General features: G+C 44.6%; 1 protein-coding gene across 4 annotated transcripts in view; it reads right to left on the reverse strand.

Moving 5' to 3' along the window:
• Nucleotides 1-26,926, reverse strand: part of LOC116937808 (SHC-transforming protein 1-like) — a 173,188-nt gene that overhangs the window by 27,030 nt on the left and 119,232 nt on the right. The window lies entirely within an intron of this gene.

Genomic DNA, 26,926 nt, shown 5'->3' on the forward strand with positions numbered 1-26,926 from the left:
TGTAATTTCCACGTGATAAGCCGCTCATTGAGTTATAATTTGTGATATTCAGGTCGATTCTACAAAAAAGCTTCCTAGCTCAGTGGGCCTTACATGGTAAAATAAAAATAATGGTTTAGTTTAACAGTTTATCATCATCCCTCCCAGCCGAGTGGAGTCGTGCACGGTGGAACTCGACAGAGAGATGAAGCTGCGTCCAATTGAGGCCAGACAACAGGACACTACGAGCACTCAGATGGAGCATCCAGAAGGAGCAGAGATCGAGGCGAGAGGAGAGGACATCGCGAACACTCATATGGAGCACCCAGAAGGAGCAGAGACGAGACCAGAGGACATCGTGAGCACTCAGACAGATCATCCAGAAGGAGTAGAGAGTGAGGAGAGACGACAGGGCATCGCAAGCACTCAGACGGAGCATCCTGAAGGAGCAGCGATCGAGTCGAGAGGAGAGAACATCGCAAACAGTCAGATGGAGTATCCAGAAGGAGCAGAGACGAGACCAGAGGACATCGCGAGCACTCAGACAGATCATACAGTAGGAGTAGAGAGCGAGGAGAAACGACAGGGCATTGCGAGCACTGGGACAGAGCATCCTGAAGGAGCAGAGATCGAGTCGAGAGAAGAGGACATCGCAAACACTCAGATGGAGCATTCAGAAGGAGCAGAGGCGAGACTAGAAGACATCGCGAGCACTCAAACAGAGCATCCAGAAGAAGTAGAGAGCAAAAGTCGACCTCCAGAGCAATCAGACACAGACCTCGCCCTCCATACCAAAGGTAATATTTTCATCAAACAAAGACAAAGTCTTCTTGGTTCTTTCGTTAAAGTCACATAGAATGGAAATAAAATAATAAAAATAAAATTCTCACGACGTTTTGGCCACAACACAAGTAGGCTTCTTCAGGTGGAGGAACAGAACTCTCAGGACGACAGCGCTTCAATGAACGCTGCTAAGATTCGCAACGTCTTTTAAGCTAGGTGGGAGAAGTAAAGCGCCTTGACAAAGGAGTTTACATATCAAACAGGATAATTGAGCATTGAAATAGCGGTGTTAAAGTGTTGGATCAGCAGGGTGTTAAAGTCAGAAATTCGCATGTAACTGGGAGATTAGCATGATGTTATTGTGAGAGATTAGCATGTGACTGGTCACGGAAATAGCTATGTTAAAATCAAAGTTTACATATCAACAGGGCCATTTAGTATATGGACACTAAAGGACTGCAACTATCCAACTATCATACAATAAACCGATGTGAAAAAAACTAAGTATAAACTACATCAATATAATAAATGTACTCAATATATTCTTCAATAAGTTGAGCTATTAACATAAAGTAACTGGGTATACACTACACTATATAATGAATACCATATAGTAAACTAATAAAAAACTAAAATATAAACTAAATCAATGTTAAATTTTGATTTAAAGCTTTCGTGACTGCAGTAATTCATATTCTTAGTTTTTTCGGTAAAGTCACGTTGAAGAGAAACAACAAAATAACAAAATATATATAAAACAATAAAAAATTCTCACGACGTTTCGACCATAACTCAAACGGTCATCATCAGGTGTGTCGGTTTGCATAAATTTATTTTGAAAACGGCATATTTATTTATTTATATATTGAGGAGCCTTTCAAAACCATCACTTTACCCTACATTGCTGGGATCACAAAAAAGATCTCCAAAATCTTGAATAAACACAAGATCCAGGTCCGTTTCAACACATTACATAAAATCCGTGATCTGGTTCCGTCTGTAAAAGATGTGATTCCGGACATACAATACCCTGGTGTCTACAAACTAAGTTGCCTCTGTGGTAGTAGTTACATTGGAGAAACCAAACGCCATATCTCGGACCGCATTCGTGAACATAAAGCAGACCTTAAACACGGTAGGACCAACACCTCGGCCGTAGCAGATCATTGTTCTAATTCAGTAGGCTCACATGCCATTGACTTTTCCAAGACGGAGGTTCTTTGTAAGCCATCTGGCTTCCATGAGAGATTCGTTCATGAGGCTATCCACATATACAAACACAGAGACAATTTCAACCGAGAAGATGGATTCTATCTTAGCAATCATTGGAAAGATTTGATAAATCATTTCAGTTCTTGATTGATTGTTCACGCTTACAGTGGCTTTCAGACAGCATACATAAAAACAAATTTCGTCTCCCCCCTCCTCTTTTCAAAAAAATAGATGGACTAGTCCTGGCAAACAGCCAATCGTTGCGCGTGACGCAAACGTTATTTTTATATATATAAATAAATAAATATGCCGTTTTCAAAATAAATTTATGCAAACCGACACACCTGATGATGACCGTTTGAGTTATGGTCGAAACGTCGTGAGAATTTTTTATTGTTTTATATATATTTTGTTATTTTGTTGTTTCTCTTCAACGTGACTTTACCGAAAAAACTAAGAATATACATCAATGTTATCAATAAACTCTATATACTCTCCAAACAGCTGAGCTACTAACAATAAGTCGTTATACATTACAATGCCATATGGCGAAAAAATGGGTGGTGGTATTTTCTTTTCAACGTTAGCACCACGGAAAGCGACGAGCTTTGTTCAGACGGACGAGTCCATCTATGCTCGGAACGAAGGAGGGGGGAGAAACAGCCACAATGCGCTGCTCTGTTCTGTGTTGCGTTACAACTATGTTATAAACTAGACTACAATACATTGCAATGTTATACCTTCCAATCTAAACTACATTGTATAATATCGTATACAGCCCAATGTAAGCTCTAACATTATGCATTATATTGATATGTCCCCAACTAAACTTTTTCTACATTACACGACTATACACCGTAATATACACTGCCATAGACAAACCCACCATTAAATTATACAATGCGTTACTATACACTACCCTATACTTTAGACTGTAAAATAGACTTGTAATATTACACTATGTATTATTCTACCAACCCTACTGTATACCACACTACTGTATATTCACTATACAATTACGATACCATATATTGCCTTATGAATTATGTTAAACATTACAATGTTAAACTATTTATTATACAACATGCTATACCTTTGACCGTTGTGTGAACGGTATTTAGAGACATTGTCAGGGAATGGACTGCAGTCTGAAAGTCACCGTATAATACAATCAATTAAGAACCGAAATGGTTTATAACGTCTTTCCAATGGTTACTAAGCCAGAATCCATCTTCTCGGTTGAAATTGCCTCTGTGTTTGTATATGTGGATGGCCTCATGAACGAATGTCTCATGGTAGCCGGATGGCTTGCAGAGAACCTCCGTGTCATGTGAGCCCACTAAATTATAACAGTGATCTGCCACCGCTGAGGTGTTCGTCCTACCGTGTTTCAAGTCTGCTTTATGTTCACGGATGCGGTCCGAGATATGTCGTTTGGTTTCTCCAATGTAGCTGCTACCACAGAGGCAACTTAGTTTGTAGACGCCCGGGTACTGTATGTCTGGAACCACATCTTTTACAGACGGAACCAGATCACGCATTTTATGTACTGTGTTGAATCGGACCTGGATCTTGTGTTTATTCAGGATTTTGGAGATCTTTTTTGTGACCCCCGCAATGTAGGGTAAGGTGATGGTTTTGAATGGCTCCTCAAGAGAATCCTTCTTCATGGCTGGAGTGATGGTTTTGCGGATTGTGTAGTCGGAGTAACCATTAGCCTTGAGAGCTTGGTGTACGTGCTAGAGTTCAATGGCAATGTGTTCCTGGTCGGAAATGCATTGGGCTCTATGGTATAGAGTCTTGATGAGGGAATTCTTCTGGGACGGATGGTGGTGGGAATCTGGTTTTAAGTAAACATCCATATGCGTAGCTTTCCTGTAGACACAGTGGCTCATTGAACCATCAGGTCTCCTTTTAATTAGGACATCCAAATAGGGTAGCTTGCCATCTTTTTCGACTTCCATGGTAAATCTGATGGCTGGGTGTATGGAATTGATGTTAGAGCTTACATTGGGCTGTGTATACGATATTATACAATGTAGTTTAGATTGGAAGGTATAACATTGCAATGTATAGTAGTCTAGTTTATAAAATAGTTGTAACGCAACACAGGACAGAGCAGCGCATCGTGGATGTTTCTCTCCCCTCCTCCATTCCAAGCATAGATGGACTCGTCCGTCTGAACAAAGCTCGTCGCTTTCCGTGGTGCTAACGTTGAAAAGAAAAAACCGCCACCCATTTTTTCGCCATATGGCATTGTAATGTATAACGACTTATTGTTAGTAGCTCAGCTGATTGGAGAGTATATAGAGTTTATTGATAACATTGATGTAGTTTATACTTAGTTTTTTCACATCGGTGTATTGTATGATAGTTGGGTAGTTGCAGTCGTTTAGCGTCCATATACTAAATGCCTCTGTTGATATATAAACTTCGACTTTAACATAGCTATTTCCGTGACCAGTCACATGCTAATCCCTCACATTAACATCATGCTAATCTCCCAGTTACAAGCTAATTTCTGACTTTAACACCCTGCTGATCCAACACTTTAACACCGCTATTTCAATGCTAAATTATCCTGTTTGATATGTAAACACCTTTGTCAAGGCGCTTTACTTCTCCCACCTAGCTTAAAAGACGCTGCGAATCTTTGCAGCGTTCATTGAAGCGCTGTCGTCGCGACAGTTCTGTTCCTTCACCTGAAAAAGGCTACTTGATTGTGGCCGAAACGTCGTGAGAATTTTATTTTATTATGTTTTATTTGTATTATTTTATTTCCATTCTACGTGACTTTACCGAAAGAACCAAGAAGATGAATCCCTGCAGTCACGAAAGCTTTAAATCGAAAATTAAATGCGAAGTCATTGCTTGTCAGTTAAACAAGACCGAGCATCTGAAATCACGCGATGCGGTGACCATCTTTGTTTGATGAATGGATGAACGAAGTGTGGGTGATGGTTAATGCTCCTAGACGAGATTAGCAAGCTATTGTGATTCATTTGTGGCAAGCACTCTGGTGTTGGACCAGAAGACGCCAAAAGGCGTACAACTCAAAAACAGCGCACTATCAGAGTATTGAGGGCTCGGGGTGAGCATTTAACACCAGTGGAGACTAGGCTCTAAGAAAAGCCGTCTCGGGTGTGGACCAATCAAATTCAAGGACAGTGCATATTATTATCAGAGTTGTCTCTTTTGTTTGCATTTTGATTGCTTGTGTTGTGGTTATTGCAAACACGATGCCTTGAATAAAGGTGTCAGTTTTTGTGCCAGTTAAAAGGGTAAAACCTATTACTATTACAATATTAATATTATTCATCGGAGTAAGTTGTTGTTATTTGGACAATCGCACAAAGTGAACCTTCTGTCCCGTGGATGGGAATGCATAGGAGGAAGACGAGTTTTGGAAGAGCATGATCAGTGACTACCTCAAGCCTCTGGAGGAAGATGACGATCACAGGAAACGCGTGAAGCAGGAACTCTTCGAGATAAGAAACAAGGTACTGGCAACGCGTCATCGCGAGTACCGGAGATGCTTCGATAACATAAAAATTGCGTTCCAGCGACAACGCGTTGTGCAAACAGCAGGCGTTAAGTGAGTACTTACCGTACTTGGCATGTGGTAGAAGAAGATTTAAACGGCATTGAATTACCTATGCCTTATTATTCCAAAGAATTAATTGTTAATTGTTCCAATAATCCGCTAATCCTGTAAAATACATGAACAATAAAACAATAACAACAGAAGTGACCATTTGGCGTCGAGAGTGGACAGTGGGGGAGAAAAATGAACGCACAAAGAGGGGATCCATAAACAGCCCGGGGTCATCCCCCCCGCCACTCGGCCAATGCAATGTAAATCAGGCCTGGTCTGTCTGTCCCAACATGCAGGGCACTTTCGTCTACTTCATGATCAATGCACTGTGGCTGGTGGCGACCCTGGCACTGCAGTTCGTGGGAGCCGACCTCTACATCCAGATCCCGAGCACGAAGAACGAGGGGACGGTCATCGACGTGCTGCCCCTCGCCTTCATGTTCCTCATCACCTTCTCCAGCATGCTCATTGTCCAGTTCCTGGCCATGCTGTACCACAGCTGAGGAGGATGGGAGGGGGTCGACCCATGCGTGGCCATAGGGGGTGTGTGTGCATGCCGACTCAGTGACCAACAACAGTAACGATTATCTGAAATGGTCCTGGACTTCCCCCCTTGTGCCGTACCGGCCTTCATAGGTGCCACTCGCTGACAGCACTTGCCCCAACAGTATCTTAAGGCTATCCAGGAGATCCATGTCTTTGCCTTTATGTGAGTGTGGGCAGTGTGCTTATGACCAGCTCCGGTTTCGCAGCCGAGGTCTCACTCCGAAACAGTCGGGCAGCATTATCTTTTCATCGGCTGTGTAACACTGGGTGGAAACTACTTGGTTTGTCATTCCATGCGAAGCTCCGGATTTTATTTGACCACATTGATATCTTCCCTTCTTTATTCTTTCGAGAAGGATGTTGAGGTGTCTAAAGTAACATCTGCACCGGTTAGAAACATTCAGGTCACCCTGCCTACAATGCATCCTGGGTTTAACCAGACTGGATTGTGTCAGGAGCTCACATATTCTTAAAATATCTAGACACACTCCCATTGGTGAGCTCCTCTCACAAGCGTGGCTGTGTTGGCTGGGTCATGTAGCCCCCATGCCCAGCCACTGCATGACAAAGCAACTATTATTTGGCAGGATAGATCAGACTAAAGGGCACGGCATGGGCTAGGGAAAAAAAGGAATGATATGGTACAAGAGGATATATAGAGATGAGTGGACTTGCCAATAACTGGTACCAGCGGTCTCAAGATTGGCCACTCCTGAGGAGATGCTACTTGGCAGTTGGAGGCAGTCGCCCACCAGCAATAATGGAGGGCAGAGGAGCGATGCTCGCATCCATAAGCAGAGCACCGGGCAGCTAAACACAACAATTTGGCACAGTAGGGGTCACAGCTGGTGCATTGTCAGTCATCTCAGTCAGTCAACCATTGGCTCCTAGGTCTGTCCCGTTAACTCCTGACATTTTGCCACCGTGGCGCCCCGTGCCCCTCCCCCTTCCCCTCCGTGCCCCCCCCCCCTCTGCCCCCGTTCAGGTTGTTCACGCTGCTGCACGTGCTCTCCTACGTGGAGTCGTCGTCGTCGGGCCAGCAGTCAAAGAGGGGTGCTGTTGGTCGAGACAACAAAGCATTCGTCAACGATGGAGACGACGATGACGCTCAGCAGCGCCGTCTCAGAGAGATTGTCTTACAGATCCCTGGACCCCCTCCTCACACGCCGCACGTGGGTCCCCTCCCCGCACACAGCACATGGACCCCTTCCACTCACGGCGCACCTGGACCCCCTCCTCACAAGCCGCAAGTGGCCCCCCTCCATGCACGCTGCTCGTGGACCCCCTCCTCGCACGCTGCTCGTGGACCCCCTCCTCGCACGCTGCTCGTGGACCCCCTCCTCGCACGCTGCTCGTGGACCCCCTCCTCGCACGCTGCTCGTGGACCCCCTACTCGCACGCTGCACGTGAATCCCTTCCTCGCATCCTCGCACGCTGCACGTGGACCCCCTAATCGCATGTCATACGTGGACCCATGCACGTCGTGGTTTATCAATGACGGTGCGGTCAGTAAAGGTGCAGCCCTGCAAGATGCTTCCCTTGTTGGAAGAGGTGGGAGTTACCCACGCTTTACCCCACCACCGCATGCGACCTGCCGATCGACCAACTGTGCTGTATCCATTTACGCAGCTGGGTGGACAGAGGCAGCGAGATTTAAGAAGCTTGCAGCGTCGCTCCAAATGCCAGGCCTAAGGATCGACCTCTAGATCGCAAGTGTGGTGACGAGTTAATTGCAGCAGGGCAGCCTCTCATTACAATGGAATGCACTCAAAAGTCCTGCTGTACAACAACGGTGGACATCACTTGTGATATCATCGGCTAAAGTAAATGTAGGGGCTTTGAAGCTGCTCCTGGCCACGGACAGAGAAGTCGCTTCTATGTAGCAGTGGTCAGATGAAGGAAACGTCCTGTTGTTGTTTGTATGTTAAATTTATTTTGCACTGCACTTAGCCAACCATGCTATCGTGGATGTAAACATCACCCACACATAGACTGTCCCGTTAACCATAGAAGTTGATCAAATCACATTATTACGCCTGATTAATTTAGAGGTCGAGCGACCCACATGGGAAATCTTGTTTTGAGAAAGGTTTCTCTACCAAACACAGAAAACGATTCCCCATATCGCTTAATAGACTTATGGAGCTGTTAGTGAGCACCTAATAACGGCAGGCACAGCACACAAGGTGGGTGGCCAGCACCAAGTCAAACTGCATTACCGCACCATTTTATCATTTGAGGCTGAGTCGACCTAGGGGAGGCCCAGAACCGGTTTAGATAATCACCACTATTGTTGGTGGCCATGAGTGGAAGTGAAACTAGCGTCCCAAGGCTCAAATACTTGTGCAGGGCTATGAACACGAGTTTTATTTCACGTTCACTGATGGTCAGATATATATGCCAACATATATTTATAGATATTTTATAATACTCTTTGGTTCTTTCGGTAAAGTCACGTAGGTATAAAATTAAATAAATCACGACGTTTCTATTGCAACACAAGCAATCATCATCAGGTGGGAAACCCAACAGCAAGAAGTTTTTTCTACTGAAGTGGGAGAGAGATGCCATGGTAAGAGGTTTCTAGGTAAGAACGGGGGCAGGGCAAGGGGGGGGGGGAAGAGGGGGTGTGTGGGCTAGGGGGAGGGGATCGTTGCGTGGACGCTAGATTGATATGTATAATGTGGTTTATTTACAGAGATGTAGAGTTACATTGAGACTGTGTGGATAAATAAAACAAGACAGAGAAGAAGCAGTCATACATCCAGAGCACCACGTTCAGATAGTTTCCCCAAAATATTGTATTGGAGATGTGAATCCATAATTTTAATGCTAAGGCAATGTTTCGCTGCTATTTGCCGCTGAGAAGATGTTATCTCCCTCGATCGGTACACAGGAGGTCATGCTGGACCCTGGCGGTGCCTCTGTTATACTTTTGGAGTTGGCGTGTGCTCTCGCTGTGGTGGTCGGAGCTTGGGTTTTTATCCGGGTTCCTTGGTTCAGATGATTAGACTGCTGTTATAAATTCTCACGTGTGGTGATATCAGCTACTGCGATCATCAGCTATCATTACGTGTGACCAGCTCGCCTATGAACAAGAGCTAAGAGCACAGTTGAGTTTAACTGGTAAATAAAACTGTGAATTCCCTTGCACCTTCTGAGGACGGTAGTGTCTTGGTCAACAGGTCACTTACCAAACGCTTAACGATCGATCCAAACCTTTTAGGTCCACGCTTCGCTGGGCGCGTATAGTGGTTACGCACACGTAAAGCTCTGTGTCTTTCTGGTGGATGCGTTGTCGGGCTGGTCCCATGGTGTCTGAAACGTGGAACAGCACGAAGGCGTTGGTGGTGAGCGGTAAAACGTGCACTCCTCCCCCATCACCCCCAGATTAATGTAGGTTACACTCCTCTGCTTGACAATAAATCCCAAAGGTTATTTTTAGTTTATAACGTCGCGATTTATAGCTTTTGTTAAACTTGACAAGATTACGTTTTAGTCCATGGCAATGAGAATAGAGTTCGTTTGTAGGAGAACATATTTGCACGATGCTATTTAAGTAAATTAACATACAATGTGGTAACACGGCACGTACTGATTATATGCACTTTATTGCCTATTGTTTTTTACTTTGCACAAATATAGTTTACTGAACTTTTGCAAGCCGTTATCAGTCATGTACTCTCGACTGCTTGCATATAGATAGTGGCGCAGCCCTGCAATGAATCACCCCTCCAGGCGATTGAGACAGCCTGCCACCTACAGATTGCGCAACAGCGCCCCACACGACTTCCAGCCGTTTGAACTCGGTCGTTGGTGTAATTTGCATTCTTATCTGGAGTAAACCAACCTCCAAATCTACATATCGCTGGGTTCACAGTTTAGCGCGCTAATCAATACTGCACCACTCACTTTATAGCATTGCCACATCCAAATAAATAAATGCGTATGCACCAACCGCTTGAAATAATGCCACATCGCATAGTCGTCGTGTCGACAATTAGAGAGGTAGCCAGGTTGCTCAAAGATCAGCGCTGGACTGGTACCATTGAGAAGCTGGGTTCAACCCCGGCTACTGAAACTAAACTTTTATTTTTATTTTACCAGGTAAAGTCCACTAAGATATATACAGCTTTTTTTAAAATAAGCGACATGGCCACAAATAATAGCTCAACGAAGTGGATCATTAATCACGTGTACATTTGTAGCAGCAGTCAAATACTCTTAACGCACTTTTATTCCAAATATGGAGAACAATCCCAGCGACCACGAAGAGAAAGAGGCATGCAATCTCCAAACAGGCATAGCATACAACAGGCATAGCAGGCGAGGTAGTTAACATCTCCTAGTCACCGTGGCACCCTGCCTGTGACTGGCAGGGCTCTCCCGGTATAGTTAGCTGATGGCCTCAGCCCGGTCACCAACGATTCAAAGACGGATTGTAAAAAAACAAATTAATTGGTATTGGTTCCCACGTGACCACTTGATTTGATTGCTCTGACGGATGGTGGTGAGTATATCTGAATATTGCCTTTATACTCAAACCATCTAACCCAAAGTAAACAGGCAGTCCTCGACTTGCGAGTGTCCGACTTACGAACGCCCGCTTCCATGAAATATATAAAATAAGAAAAATATTGATTTAAAATGCGAACTTGCAATTGCAAACTGAACTGCCGGCTTACGAACCGTTCGAATTTCGAACAGGTCTCAGGAACGAACTAGGTTCGTAACCCGAATACTGCCCAGAAATAACTTCTGCTCAATAGGTTTGTGGTCATATATAGTTACTAATTATTGTTAACATGGGGATAGTACATTTGTGTGATGTAGGTGCTGGATGTGGTCATAGCTGGGATCCTATCCTTTTCTATATTTATAGAGCACCTTTGGTCAAGGCACGCTTTCCAACATTTAAAAGCTGTAACAAAAACAAAGTGATTTATATGGCAAGGGCAGTGCAAGGGCCGAGGAATGAGTGTCCCGAACAGAGGACATGTGGCTTCATGCAAGAGATATAGGGAAGGAACGGAACAAAATGGAACGGTAAAAAGGGAAGAGGAAGGGGATGGGCTATTAAAAAGAGGTGAGGCCTTCAGAGAGGAATGGAAGAAGGTTATGGAGGTGGCCTGCTTCATGTTCAAGTATCTCTCTATTTACAAAGTTCGATTTTACGATATTTCACGTTCATGCAATTGACAAATTACGTGTTCTAATGCTGTACTGTGCTGTGTGATTGTCACGCGGCCCCCATGGTGTCAGCCAGCGCTGGTCTCAGACCCTCGGTACCCACTATATCTGTTTACCTGCTATGAAGTAGGAGCATTGCTCGAAACGTCGACAATTATATACATGTCCTTTCAATGCATTGTTGTTAACGAGTGTGTTGTAGAGGAGGTTAATTGACCATACTTCACCACGCTGACCAAACCGGGTTGGTGGAGGTAGGTGAACATTGTATAAACGTGGAGAGGAAGGAAAGTACGGTACAATATTTGAATTCATACGCACACAGTGGGGAGCACAGGCGTTGCCTCTGCCAGTGATCTCAGTCAACCCACCGCTCCTGGGTCTGTCCCGTGAACTCCTCCTGCACCCAGCTGGCACAGCAGTCAACCCATAGCACCTGGGCCTGTCCTGGGACTCCTACCAGTAGCAAGCCTCCCACACTGCAAGTCGACTCAAAGTGCACTTAGCCTGTGACAAGCGCCGTGGTGCCGTCACCACCACTTAATGGCGGATGGCAGCTGTTGTTAATGCACGGTGGAACAGAGTTCAGCTTCCAATGGGTAGGATGGTACGGTGTATGTGTGTATAAAGCAGCAGCACTGGAGAGACAAAGGTGGCCGGGTGTGGTGGTACCGGGTTTTATCGGTACTTCTTGCTAACAGCACTTGTCCCAACAGCCTCATAGAGGCTATACATGAGTCTTTGTCTTTGCAGTGGTTTGTGCACTGCGCCACGGTCTCTGTGACCTTTATTGCACTGAGGTCCAGGTCGTTATAGGTCCAGCCTTGACGAACGCCTTTCAACGTATTGCATGCTTCTCCAAATTATTAGACGAATCCAAAAACATACATATTTGGCCTCACACAAGACAAACATCGCCCGTATAGCCTGAACAGACTGTTGGGGAAAGTGCTGTAAGTGAGCACCAATGAAGGCTGACACAGCACACGAGGGTTGGGTGGCCAGAACCACGCCCGGACGCCTTTATCTCTACAGTGGCCATGTTAACACATTACACCGTACCGGGTAATAATGTGAGGCTGAGTCGAAGTTAGGGGAGGCCGTGAGCAGGAATCGAACTCGGGTCACCAAGTTCGTAGCGCCGAGCGCTGCTCTTCACAATAACAAAAAGTCGCCATTCGCCACTAAGTGGTGGTGACGTTACCATGACACTTGTGCCAGGCGATGTGCACTTTGAGGCCACGTGAATTGTCGAAGACCCTCTAACAGTAGGTCACAGGACAGACCCAGGTGCCATGGGTTGACTGAGATGACTGGCAGATGCACCACCTGTGCCTCCTATTGTGCCAACTTCCTGTATTTTTTTCGACCCGGTTATCCGCTCATTGTTGTGAGCGTCGCTCCTCTGCCCTCCGCTGTTGTTGGAGGACGATTGCCTCAAACTTCCCAATAGCGTCTTCTAGGTGCACGTATCCTGGCACTGCACAGTAGCATCCTTAACGAGCCTCCTCGCTCACTCTACACGAAGCTGCGGGTCGTGCTCTTACATGTGGACGTCTCCTGGATTATAACTTTTGCTTTAAAATGCACAAGCTAAATGTGCGTCTCAGAATCGGTAGACCGCGGTAGAATGGAGAAGGATGTTGGAGTGGTGGTGCCGCGCCTGGCACATTAAAATAACAACCCGCCGAGCCGAGTTAGATAGCAAGACACGGCTAACATCTGCAGTGGCGAAGTGATGACACCTTGGATGAAGGTGAATCATTCCAAAAGCACGATTAATGATGATCCGTACCTCGAGATTCCTGGCTGGCTGCTGGCTGGGCGCCTCTCCACTCCAACCACAATTACTCCACTGTTAGTGGCTGATGTAGGCCGTTGCTACAGAAACTAGCTGGATAACATAACTGGCTATGCGGGATTATTTGTCGAACAAATGAAATTAAACGGCTTAAACGGAAGTCCGGCAGACGTCTAATAATAGTAATAATTATAATCATTATTAATTGGCATAGATAGCGACACCGAAAAGATGGAAATAACGAATAGAGAAGACTGACCACGGCTCATTTAAAATCGCTCTAACTTTTAAATGTGCTCCTATCAACGTAATTATTTTGCCAAGATGCTTATTTCCTAGATGTGCGTGTATGTATATCTATAACCTCAGTCTTTGCGTTTTATTATCAGAATCAGAATCTTTAGTTATCCTGGAGAAATATGATAAGCTATGAAGATATTTTTCAGAGATGTCCAGTAGGGATGGGTCAGAAACTTAAACGATAGGAGTAAGCAAATCACTCAAGATAAATGTATCAATAAATGAAAAACTAAAAAAAGCTATTTAATTTACCAGGTAAGGCCCACTGACTTATTAGCTATTTTCAGAATAGACTTGGCCACAAATGATAGCTCCACAAAGTGGCTTATTGTGTGGACATTGTATTGCAGGCAGACACTACACGCACATTGTTGATTCTGAATGAGGAGGGAAAAACCAGAGGACCCGAAAAAAAATGCACGCGACCACGGGGCGAGAGAGTGAGACATAAACTCAAAATATACTGAAGGTCACGGGACAGACCCAGGGGCCATGGGCTGACTGAATTAGATGACTGGCAGATGTACCACCTGTGCCCCCTACTGTCAACTTAACGCACTACATCCGCCCGGCGCTCCGCTCGATGGAGTCGGGATCTAACCCACGAACCTCGTGCAGATTACTGTTCGTGCTCCGAGCGCAGGAGGACTAAGAGACGAGTCTGAACACGGACAGCTGTCGTTTGCTTGCGTGGCTGAGCTTCGTGACCTGCGAGACGAATCCACAGCCTGCCGCGTGTGTGGTGATTCATAGGCGATTCGTCATCCCACTTGCCAGGCCGTCAGCGCTCCGCAGGGCTGAGGGACCCGCGGGGAGAACGGGATGATGGGGAAATATGGAACCGATTAATTTGTTTTTGTTGCTTTCTTATTTATCCATACGAGTCGCACTGAACCGTGGGGCATTTTAAGCTGCGAAGCAACTGTGTACCGCATAGTAAAGTTTTTTTTGGATTATTTCGCGTAAATATAAATGTGTCGTTAACCCACCACCACCCGACACAGCTAATCAGCAAGGTTTGTCACCTAAACAAAACGTGCCAATTACTATGGGCAGCCACCCCGCTAAGGCGGTCACAGTAGGACGATTGGGATCGATAAGAGCAGTGTTCTTCATTTCAAGGCCCACGGGCCAATGGCGGCCCCAGGTGGCCTTCAGTGTGACCCCTGACAGCACATGGATATGAAAACACCCCTTGCAGGTGAGGCGGTGTGGCGGCTCTCAGACTGATGTCATATCGGCTGAAGTAGCCTCCCTCTGAAAATGAGTGAAGAACACTGTTTTTGGATCAGGAGGAGGTGGTGGCAGAACCTTCGAGAAACCTTTGAGAAGGGACATGGACCACGGGGGCCCTGGGTGACTGTGCAACTCGCCCTCTCACCTATACTCACCGTTGTCCTTCACCAACGTGGTTAGGAATGGTCAAAGTCCAACACGCTCCCCACATACCCCCGACCGCGATTGCGGAATTAAACAACGATGAGGCAATTAAGGATTGCCCCTTGCTGTGGCTGAACGCTATCGCGGGATGAATGTCAAGGCAGGTGCGCGGACTTCATCCCAATCGATACACTTTGTGAGCTTTGCAATTGCAGGGATAATCAAATCACGTTCCTCTAATCACCTCGATAAGGCTTCTCACCGAGCCAGGTTGTTTATAAGTCAACATCCCCTTATCCATTCACGTTCACGTGAGACGAATTGAGTTCACATTCTACTGGGGGTATGTGCGTGCGCATGTCTGTATGCATTTGGAGCCGCGGAACAGTGAACACGAGTTCGATTTCCGCTCACCTCCAATATCGGGTGACGAATATCTGAACCCGTACTGGGCCTCCCCTATGTCGACTCGGACTAAAACGAGTATCGGGTGCGGTGTGTAAAACATCAGCACTGGTGAGACAAAGGCGGCCGGATGTGGTGTTGCTCGTGCCAGCCTTCACCCATACAACCTTCAACAGTCTGTTGAAGCTTGTATGGGAGAACGTTGTCTTGCGTGTGTCTCTCTCTCTGTCTCCCGCCATATTGTGTGTCTCTCGCGTTATGCTCTCACAATCTGCCTTTAACTTCTCATCAATTCACTGCCGTTCACCAATTTCTGCACGAGTGCCTATCACATCAAAATCCGAATATTTATGTATATTGCAGGAGGAATCCGATGAGCTATGAAGCTCTTTTTCACAGATGTCCATTAGGGGTAGGTCAAAGCATTACATCAACAAACAATACAAAACACGATAGGAGTGCAAAGTATAGGAAAGGTAAACAAATCACTACAAAAAAATTGAAAGGAAAATAAACAATATTTAATTTACCAGGTAAAGCCCATTGAAGTATTAGCTTCTTTTTTCAGAAGCAACCTGGCCACAAATGATAGCTTCACGAAGTTGGCTTATCATGTGGAAATGAAAAGCAGCCAAATGTATAGCAGCCAAATTATCTTAATAATCTAAACGCATATTTAAATATCCATCCCCATGCGCTTCTGCCACCGTCTGAAACGTTTTTCCTTCCGATATTATGAAGCCACTGAAGCTATGCACTTTTAAATCATAAATTAGATTAAAATCGAATTTCTTTAGAACGGCTTTTTTTCCTTTGCCAGTACCAAAATATGAGAATAGGTTTTCCCCTTTATCTGGCAACAAAACAAGTGTTAAGATTTTGATTTAAAGCTTTCGTGACTGCAGGGATTAATATTCTTGGTTCTTTCGGTAAAGTCACGTAGAAGGGAAACAATAAAAGAATAAAAATATAAAACAATCATCATAATGATAATTGCTTGTGTTACAGTCGAAACGTCTTGAGAATTTTATTGTTTTATATTTTTATAATTTGATTGTTTCCCTTCTACGTGACTTTACCGAAAGAACCAAGAATATGAATCCCTGCAGTCACGAAAGCTTTAAATCAAAAAGAATATAGGTGTTAAGATGTTAAAACACCAAAGTGAAACCTTTAACAAGGAATCTTGTCTGCATTAACACTGTTTGAGACTAGGCTCCAAAGAAAGCTGTCTCTGGTGTGGACCAACCAGTTTCAAAGACAATGCATATAATATATTCTTGGTTCTTTCGGTAGTTTGTTGTCCTTCCCCCGCACCTCCGATTAGCACGGTTGGCTACGTACGGTGCCAAAGAAGATCAACAAACACCTAATTATGTTGTATATTTCCCAATATTTTTAAGTCTTGCTGTTAAAATCTATCTTTTTAAAGGGCTGCCCTTGTCAGCATTGCCTATGATCGTTGTATTTCACCTGCTCTGAATAAAGATGCCATCTGTGAATGTTTCACCTGAGCCGAGTCACAATTCCCACTCTGTGTTTATTATGTTTCACAGAGATGGCCTTGAGGCAGGGAAACACCATTTCCTTTTACATTGCTAGATACATCACCCCAAAGGAGTCCCGGCGGCGATGCTGCTATCGGGCGCACAGTCACAGAGTGGGAACTCCTCAGCAGGCGATGAGTCACGAGGAGCATCTTGATGAGCACGACCCTTGCTCTGCAGAGGGACGGTCTTCTTGCTGAAATAGCCTCACGCAGTGGGTTCGTGATGTTGATGGATACCGGTCTGCCCTGCAATAAACATTACCACGATGACTGTGTCCATATGTAACATCGTATATATGAGAGAGAACCGGGTGGTGGCGGCTTCGCACGTCCCTGGTAATCCAGCACTATAGAGGCAGCAGGGAGGGTTGGTGGATCACCCACAGATGATGTCGTGAAACTCCCTTCCCGTGGGCTTCGAGGAAGTGCCTTACCCTGGCTCGTCAGGAGAGGGCGATACATCAAGTGGACTAATCGCCATCTGTTTCAATCTGAACCGGGATTGAACGTTGCCTCGTGCAACACGTGGGTTTTCACCAGGTTATTGGGTTTGCTCCCACTTGCGTATAATGATAAACACAGCTGATCATTTATTGGCTATGAACAACTTAAAATAAAAACTCAATGTAGCATCAGCAAGCCCCTCCTTAAAATGAGTCTTTCCACTCAATGTGGCTTTCCTGGATATAAGTAAATATTGATTACAAGGAAATTTAAAGTGGATTAACTGCTAATTCCTGTGGATTACGAGCTAATTGTAGATGAGTATTATTAGTAGTGTAATGCTTTGTGCTGACTGTTATTAAACCACTGTTGTCTGCACTCCTTCAATGGAGGAGGAATAACACTACACAAATTCTCTCCTGCAGTCCTCTCGTGGCTAGCAGACCTTGACATTGGCATCCAGTTCCTGAGCTCCCGAGCCGATTGCTGCCATATGCAAGAGTAGACGAGAATCAGATTCGCGTGATGACTCATCACCTGTTCTGGTTGCCTCGCTGTGCCCTGTGCACCCGATAGGAGCATTGTCGGGACTAATCTAACTGACTCACTATTTTTTTATTTTACCTGGTAAGTCCCATTAAGCTGTACAGCTCTTTTTATAAATGAGCTGACCACAAATTATAGCACAACGAAGTAACTTATCACGTGCGAATTTATAGCAGCCAAATACTCTAAAGGCATATTGATTCTAAATGTGGAGGGAAAAATTGGAGGACCCGGAGAAAAATCCACTCGACCACAGGGAGAAAGACATGCAAACTCCAAATATGCAGCAGGCGTCACAGTCGGGATCAAACCCACGGTCTTCTGTATACCAATCGAGGGAGTTAACATCTTGTCACCGTGGCCCCCCTCAGGTAAATCTCAGTTTCTCGCATTACGAGGAGGCACGACGATTTCACGGCCTCGACGGTATTTTTTTCATATAAATACATTGTGTGGTGAAATTAGTTCAGAATCAGAATCTTTATTTATCCTGGAGAAATCCGATGAGCTCTCAAGCTCTTTTTCAAAGGTGTCCCAAAGGGGCCAGTCAAAAAGTTACAACAATGCAAAAACACGAATAGGAGTGCAAAGTAGAGGAAAGGTAAGCAAAGCACCAAGAATGAATATATAACATAGATAAAGTATACAAGTTCATATTTCAAAAGTATATAAATTTCCAAGCTCGGTTTAAACAACAGCAAGGAAAGTGCCAGACGTTGCACATTAAAATGTAACTTTACATTGTAAGAAGAAAAAGACCACGCGCCTTGACAAAGGAATTAGCATATAATTTAGCATTGAAATGGCTCATTGAAATAGCTAAGATAAAGTATACACATCCGCAGAGGTACCCCTTGACAAAGGAATTAGCGCTGGAGTGGAAGAAGCCACGCTTAGATCACGACCTTTAAGCTGTGTGAGAAGAAAAAGGACAAGTGCCTTGACAAAGGAATTACCATATAATTTAGCATTGAAATGGCTCATTGAATAGCTAAGTTAAAGTATACACATCCGCAGAGGTACCCTTTGACAAAGGGATTAGCATCGAATTTAGCATTGAAATAGCTGAGTGATTAGCTTGTAACTGCTCGCAGAAATAGCTATGTTAAATTTAGAGCATATACGTTCACCGAGGCACCTAGTACTCATCAAACAGGAGAATTTAGCGAAACACAACCACGCTCAGACATCGGACCTGTGTGCGAGCAAACAAGGTGTTCTGACAAAGAAATTAGCATAAAAAGTTAGCATTCGATTGGCGGATTTTAGGAAAGAGGTGGTGTACGTGCCGGTGGACTCGCAGTTTGGCGCGGGGGGGGGGGGGGGGAGGGGGGAGGGGGGAGTTTACCTATTGATGGTGTGAAAAGGGGGATTTTATAAGAGCTGCGAAAGTTTGGGGTACCACTACTTGAAAACTATACTGTACCATTGAAATTAGTTTAATGTTTAGTTCGATTTAGAACATCTTTCCAATGGTTGCTTAATTTGAAACCATCCTCTCGGTTGAAATTGTGTCTGTGTTTGTAGATCTGAATTGCTTCATGAACAAATCTCTGATAAAAGCCCGTGGGTTTGCAAAGAACCTTGGTATCGGAGAAAATTATATCGTGATCCCCCACAGCATTGTAACAGTGATCAGCCACGGCAGAAGAATTCTTTTGCCGTGTTTCAAATATGATTTGTGCTCGCGAATTCGGTCAGAGACATGTCGCTTTGTCTCACCGATGTAGCAATCACCGCAGGTACAACTCAATTTGTAAACCCCGGGGTACTGTAAATCAGGAATGACATCCTTCACAGATGGGATCAGATCACGAATTTTGTGTACTGTATTGAACCGGACCTGGATCTTGTGTTTGTTTAGAATTTTGGAAATATTTTTAGTAACACCTGCTATATATGGAAGTGTGATGGCTTTCACCGGAGTATCAAGTGGTTGTTTCTGTATGGAGGGAGAGACAGCTTGGCGGATGGTACGGTCAGAGTAACCATTCCTTTTGAGGGCCAGGTGTATATGTTTTAATTCACTGGTCAGGTGGTGTTGGTCCGAAATGCAATGAGCCCTATGGTATAAAGTTTTGATGAGAGAATTCTTTTGGGCTGGGTGGTGGTGGGAATCAGGTTTCAAGTAGGAATCTGTGTGGGTGGGTTTCCTGTAGACAGAATGCCCCAATGAGCCATCAGGTCTCCTCTCAAACAGAACATCTAAGAATGGTAGCTTGCCATCTTTCTCCAGTTCCATGGTGAATTTGATGGCGGGATGTCTGGAACTGATGTGGTGTAGGAAAAGGTTCAGAGCTGGGAGGCCATGTGGCCAAATGACGAAAGTGTCATCCACATATCTCTTTCACAGGGAAGGTCTGAGGGTGGAAGTCTGGATAGCGTCTGATTCAAATTTCTCCATGAAAATATATTGAAATAATTGAAAATTTGGTCCAACATGGACTAGACCCCGACACACCTGCACTGGTTAGGCACTGCCTCAACAATACCTACTTTATTTGGAAGGGCTCCTTCTACAAACAAAATGAGGGTACCCCCATGGGATCCCCCTTATCACCAGTGATAGCCAATATTTTCATGGAGAAATTTGAATCAGACGCTATCCAGGCTTCCACCCTCAGACCTTCCCTGTGGAAGAGATATGTGGATGACACTTTCGTCATTTGGCCACATGGCCTCCCAGCTCTGAACCTTTTCCTACACCACATCAATTCCAGACATCCCGCCATCAAATTCACCATGGAAGTGAAGAAAGATGGCAAGCTACCATTCTTAGATGTTCTGTTTGAGAGTAGACCTGATGGCTCATTGGGGCATTCTGTCTACAGGAAACCCACCCACACAGATTCCTACTTGAAACCTGATTCCCACCACCACCCAGCCCAAAATAATTATCTCATCAAAACTTTATACCATAGGGCTCATTGCATTTTGGACCAACACCACCTGACCAGTGAATTAAAACATGTACACCTGGCCCTCAAAAGGAATGGTTACTCTGACCGTACCATCCGCCAAGCTGTCTCTCCCTCCATACAGAAACAACCACTTGATACTCCGGTCAAAACCATCACACTTCCATATATAGCAGGCGTTACTAAAAAGATTTCCAAAATTCTAAACAAACACAAGATCCAGGTCCGGTTAAATACAGTACACAAAATTCGTGATCTGATCCCATCCGTGAAGGATGTCATTCCTGATTTACAGTACCCCGGGGTTTACAAATTGAGTTGTACCTGCGGTGATTGCTACATCGGTGAGACAAAGCGACATGTCTCTGACCAAATTCGCGAGCACAAATCAGATTTGAAACACGGCAAAACGAATTCTTCTGCCGTGGCTGATCAATGTTACAACGCTGTGGGGGATCACGATATAATTTTCTCCGATACCAAGGTTCTTTGCAAACCCACGGGCTTTAATCAGAGATTTGTTCATGAAGAAATTCAGATCTACAAACGCAGGCACAATTTCAACCGAGAGGATGGTTTCAAATTAAGCATCCATTGTAAAGATGTTCTAAATCGAACTAAACATTAAACTAATTTCAATGGTACAGTATATTTTTCAAGTAGTGGTACCCCAAACTTTCGCAGCTCTTATAAATTCCCCCTTTTCACACCGTCAATAGGTAAACTCCCCCCTCCCCCCTTCCCACCCCCCCCCCCGCGCAAAACTGCGAGTCCACCGGCACGTACACCACCTCTTTCCTAAAATCCGACAATCAAATGCTAATTTTTATGGTAATTTCTTTGTCAGAACACCTTGTTTGCTCGCACACAGGTCCGATGTCTGAGCGTGGTTGTGTTTCGCTAAATTCTCCTGTTTGATGAGTACTAGGTGCCTCGGTGAACGTATATGCTCTAACTTTAACGTAGCTATTTCTGTGACCAGTTACAAGCTAATCACTCAGCCATTTCAATGCTAAATTCGATGCTAATTCCTTTGTCAAGGGGTACCTCTGCGGATGTGTATACTTTAACTTAGCTATTTCAATGAGCCATTTCAATGCTAAATTATATGCCAATTCCTTTGTCAAGGCACTTGGCCTTTTCCTTCTCACACAGCTTAAAGATCGCGATCTAAGCGTGGCTTCTTCCACTCCAACGCTAATTCCTTTGTCAAGGGGTACCTCTGCGGATGTGTATACTTTAACTTAGCTATTTCAATGAGCCATTTCAATGCTAAATTATATGCCAATTCCTTTGTCAAGGCACTTGGCCTTTTCCTTCTCACACAGCTTAAAGGTCGTGATCTAAGCGTGGCTTCTTCCACTCCAGCGCTGTCCTCCAGACAGTCTCGTCCCTTCACCTGATGAAGGCCGCTTGTGTTGTGGCCGAAACGTCGTGATTTTTTGTTATTTTATTTTCACCTACGTGACTTTACCCAATAGAACCAAAGAGTATGGATCCTAGCAGTCACGAAAGCTTTAAATCTAGAATTTACATTGTAACTTTTAAGTCTATAGTTATAGATTGAACAAAGATAATGACTTTTTACTGGAATGGGGAATGCAGCAGCAGTTACACCCGAGGCAGCAATGAGAGGCGCACCGGCAATCTCGTCAATCCGCTGCTGGATCCAATGCTCGCTTAGTGACGAGCAAGAGAGCGCAACGCTAACGTCAGTGGTGAGTACTTGAACGGCCGGTCCTGAGGCACCGACCCCTTTACCGAACCGTGGCAAAGTAAAGAACACAGTAACACTCATGGAGAGAGGGCTTTATCCGGAATGGCATCTACAAAGAGGCTACGAATTCTCCGATCGATGTTCACAGGTGTGCGTTGTACCGCGTGTGGGGAGCGGTGGCACATCGGTTATCGAGCCGATGCTCTGAATGGATGGCATTGCTGATAGAATGTCACTTTGCTGACTTCTCTGTATCTTGTTTTATTCATCCATATAGTCTCAATTTAACTCTGCATCTCTGTAAATGAACAACATTATTAATATTTATCAATATATATAGGCATACATATGGCCATAAATTAACATGGACTAAAACTCATATTCATTTGAAAATAGTGTATTTTGCGCTAAGATCCTGGCGACCCGAGTTCGATTATGTGAACCGGTCCTGGGCCTCTTCTAGGTCGACTCAGCCTCAAATGAGTACCTGGTGCGATGTGTAAACATCGCCACTCGGGAGAGACAAAGGCGGCCGGGGGTGGTGCTGGCCACCCAACCCCACGTGCCGTGCTGGCCTTCATAGGCGGTGCTCCGTAACAGCACTTGCCCCAACGGTCTGTTAAGCCTACGCGGGGGATCTTTTATTTGTTGTACCGCATGAATGTTGCGCCCCACGTGCCTGGAGCGAGCGAGCTTCCTGAGGAACTGGGCAGGCGAAACGTCGCGCATTGGCACGATGCGCCACGCGTTTTCCAACCCGAGAGCTCATCAGATAGTCGTGCAGCTACCAAACACACCGATTGCATGCCAGGCTAGGTGTTCCCTCGACTTAAACATCTTACAATCCAGTCTCACATCGCCTTGATGCAAGAAGACATCTAAAGTGGGCCCTGGTCATTCATAAAACCCGTATTGGCAAATCTGTGTTGCACTTAGCTAATTCATTAACCCAAGAAACATAAGAGGTGCATCAAATTTCCATTTAACTCTTCCTCAAACAAAAATATGAATAGGTGACCAAGCCTTTGACGTTGCAGACTATAACTGTTGTACATTTAACTAATTTTGCATAGTACGGAGCCAAACGTTATAATCGGAGTTGCTGGACACAAAAGAAATTGCAGATGTGATTTGTATCCTTGATCCTTGCCCCTCATGCATCGATAGTTCAATGTTCATGTGCAGTGTGTTGTTGTTTTGGTGAAGTCTGGGACTATTCTTCTTTGGTTCTTTCGGTAAAGTCACGTAGAATGAGAATAAAATAATAAATTGATAAAATACAATAACACAATAATATTCTCACGACGTTTCGGCCACAACACATCGGCCTTCTGATGAGAATATTATTGCATCATTTTATTTTATCAATTTATTATTTTATTCTCATTCTACGTGACTTTACCGAAAGAACCAAAGAAGATGAATCATTGCAGTCATGAAAGCTTTAAATCGAAATCTGGGACTATTGTTTTTTGTTTTGCTGCCTTGCCCCAAGAATGCATTCAGTGTTGCAAATTTGGACTTCATAATTTGTTTGGTTATGTATTTATGTTTTGTGACTTTCTTACCTTTTCTCTATTTTGCACGATTTTCCTTAAGACCAAAACAGGTGAATTTATACACAATGCTTGCTGCCGCCTGATGATGCTAGTTCTGAGCATTGCTCCTCCAACCTCTGCTGTTGTTAGAGGGTGACGGCCTCCAACTGCCCAATAGACTCACAGTGCACCTACCCTGGCACTTCCCAGTAGCGTCCTTCACGAGCCTGCTCCTCTGCCTCCTCTACAGAGGCCGACCTATGCTGTGTAGCAAACAAAGACAAAGATCCCCGCTGAAGCCTTAACAGCACCATTCCCAGCCGCCTTTGTCTCCTCAGTGGCGAAGCTTACTACAAACCGCACTAGGTACTCATTTAAGGCTAAGTCGACCAAGGGGAGGCCCGGGACCGGTTCAGATAACCATCGCAGGTGTTGACCGTGAACGGGAATCGAACCTGGATTGCCGGGTTTGTATCACAGCACGTTAACCATAGCACTACCGCAACCTGAAATGTGTAGCACCGTAGGCTGTAATGTATGAATTGTTTATCCTGACGCAAACATGAGGATATAATCTGTTAGCGGAGATTAGAGTATGTAGTCTTCCATATTCAACGCGCCCCTGTGTTACAACTTGCCCAATAATCTAACGGAGATAGACCCCACATCGAAGTTCTGTGTGGAAGCCACTGTCCCCGCAATATCCCCATGCACCCGCGCAATGCAATAATCCACGAGCTTACATTCCAACGTTCAAAGTCCACTCTATTTGTCCTCCACGGGGATTTCTAGATTTTCTCAACTCATCCCCCATTTCAAGACGAGAGTCTGTGTAATATCGGCAGTTCACCAACACTGATTCAAGGGAGCCCGATGCTGCTGACGAGGCACCATACGTCGTAAGCGGTCAAGACGTTTTGGTGTCTTCATTTATTAAGGAGCATAAACCATGGCTTAAAGCTTTCGTGACTGCAGGAATCCATACTTTTTGGTTATTTCGGTAAAAGTTACGTAGGTATGGCCCGCTGGTTCTTCAGTTCCATTGCTGGATTATTTTTTTCTGTCTGAGAATGACCGATTGTGTTGCAATCGAAACGTCGTGATATATAATTTTTATTTTTTTATTTTTATACCTACGTTTCTTTTCGAAAGAACCAAAGAGTATCTTTTGGTAAAGTCACGCAGAACAAAATTATAAAACAAAAAACTATGACGTTTCGATCGCAACATAAGCAATCGTCATCAGGAGGAAAAAGGAGGGGGAAAGCTGCTGAGGCAGACTTTTTATAGGTTTGAAATGGGTGTAGCCCAAGGGTCACAAACAAAGTGGGCGGGGCTAGTGATGTTAAATGAGAAATTTGCATGTTAATGTAAGATGGGAGGGCGACTTCCACGCCGAGGGCACAGAGGTGGCTATTGTAATGTGAGAGATTAGCATGTTAATGTAAGATTGCAAAGCCGCCGCGATGTCGAGGACGTGAGCGATGGTGGCTGTGTTAGTGTGAGACATTTAACCTATTAATGTAAAATCAGAAAGTCGAAAATAACAACTAACATCGGAAGGTAGGATGGAAACATCACAGCCAGTTATGACTTGAACTGGTTAATAACGTCCTTCAAATGATTGCTCAGTTTGTACCCATATTCTCGGTTGAAATTGTGTCTGTGTCTATATATCTGGATGGCTACATGAACGAATCTTTGGTGATAGCCGGTGGGTTTGCAAAGTACTTTCGTTTTGGATAAATCAATTTCGTGTGAGCTCATCGCATTTAAACAGTGATCAGCCACAGCCGAGGTATTGGTCCTACCATGTTTCAGATCTGCCTTATGTTCCCGAACACGGTCCAAGACATGTCGCTTAGTTTCCCCAATGTAACTACTGCCACAGACACAGCTTAGTTTGTAGACGCCGGGGTATTGCATGTCAGAGATCACATCCTTCGCAGATTATGAATGATTTTGGAAATATTTTTGGTGACCCCTGCTATGTATGGCAAGGTGACGGTATTGATTGGATCCTCAGATGGTTCTTTCTCAGCGGTTGGGGTGATAGCTTTAAGCATTGTGTAGTCTGAATATCCATTCATCTTGAGAGCTTGGTGTACGTGTTCCAGTTCACTGGCTAGGAGATGATGGTCGGAAATACATCGAGCTCTATGGTGTAGAGTTTTGATGAGGGAATTCTTCTGGGATGGATGGTGGTGGGAGTCAGGTTTTAGGTAGGCATCCATATGGGTGGCTTTCCTGTAGACAGTCTCCCATTGAGCCATCTGGTCTCTTTTCGATTAAAACATCCAAGAATGGTAACTTGCCATCCTTTTCCACCTCCATGGTGAATTTGATGGCTGGGTGTATGGAATTGGTTGAGGAACTGGTTCAGAGCTGGTCGGTCACATGGCCAGATGACGAACATGTCATCTGCGTACCTCTTCCACAAGGACGGACATACAGTGCATGCCTGTATGGCATCTGTCACAAATTTTTCCGTGAAAACATCAGCTACAACAAAGTTCGAGGTTGACACGATTGTTATCATTCAGAGTAACAGTCCAATTTCCGACAGCCTAAAATCGGTTCTAGCCAAAGGGTTGAATTGTGCAGTCACCCCTAAACACATCCCAGTTGATGATATAATTGCCCAGGTCTAAGGAGACCTTAAGGGTTTGGGACATATTACTGCAGACGTGGCAAGATCGGTAATCGCTGCAATCCTTAAAAACGCTAAGTCACCTACACTTAACATCGGTAAGGATGAGCACTTTGAGCTTTCTCAATTCAAAAAGATAGAGCACATCGTCATTCTCTCAGCTGACAAGGGCAATCCCACAGACATCATGGACAAAACCACATACAAGAACAAAATTCAGGACCTACTTAATGATGGTAGCTATACAAAAATCAATAGAGATCCCACCAACTGCCTCGTTAAAAAAAAATAATATCATCACTGATTCGACATCTTTAATCGAACCAACCAAGCGGTTTTCCTTAAAACCCTCTGCTGCTAGATCACCCAGATT

The sequence above is a fragment of the Petromyzon marinus genome, chromosome 57, assembly GCF_048934315.1.
Source record: "Petromyzon marinus isolate PM22_M1 ecotype Great Lakes invasive population chromosome 57, UKy_Petmar_22M1.pri1.0, whole genome shotgun sequence".
Classification (NCBI taxonomy): Eukaryota; Metazoa; Chordata; class Hyperoartia; order Petromyzontiformes; family Petromyzontidae; genus Petromyzon; species Petromyzon marinus.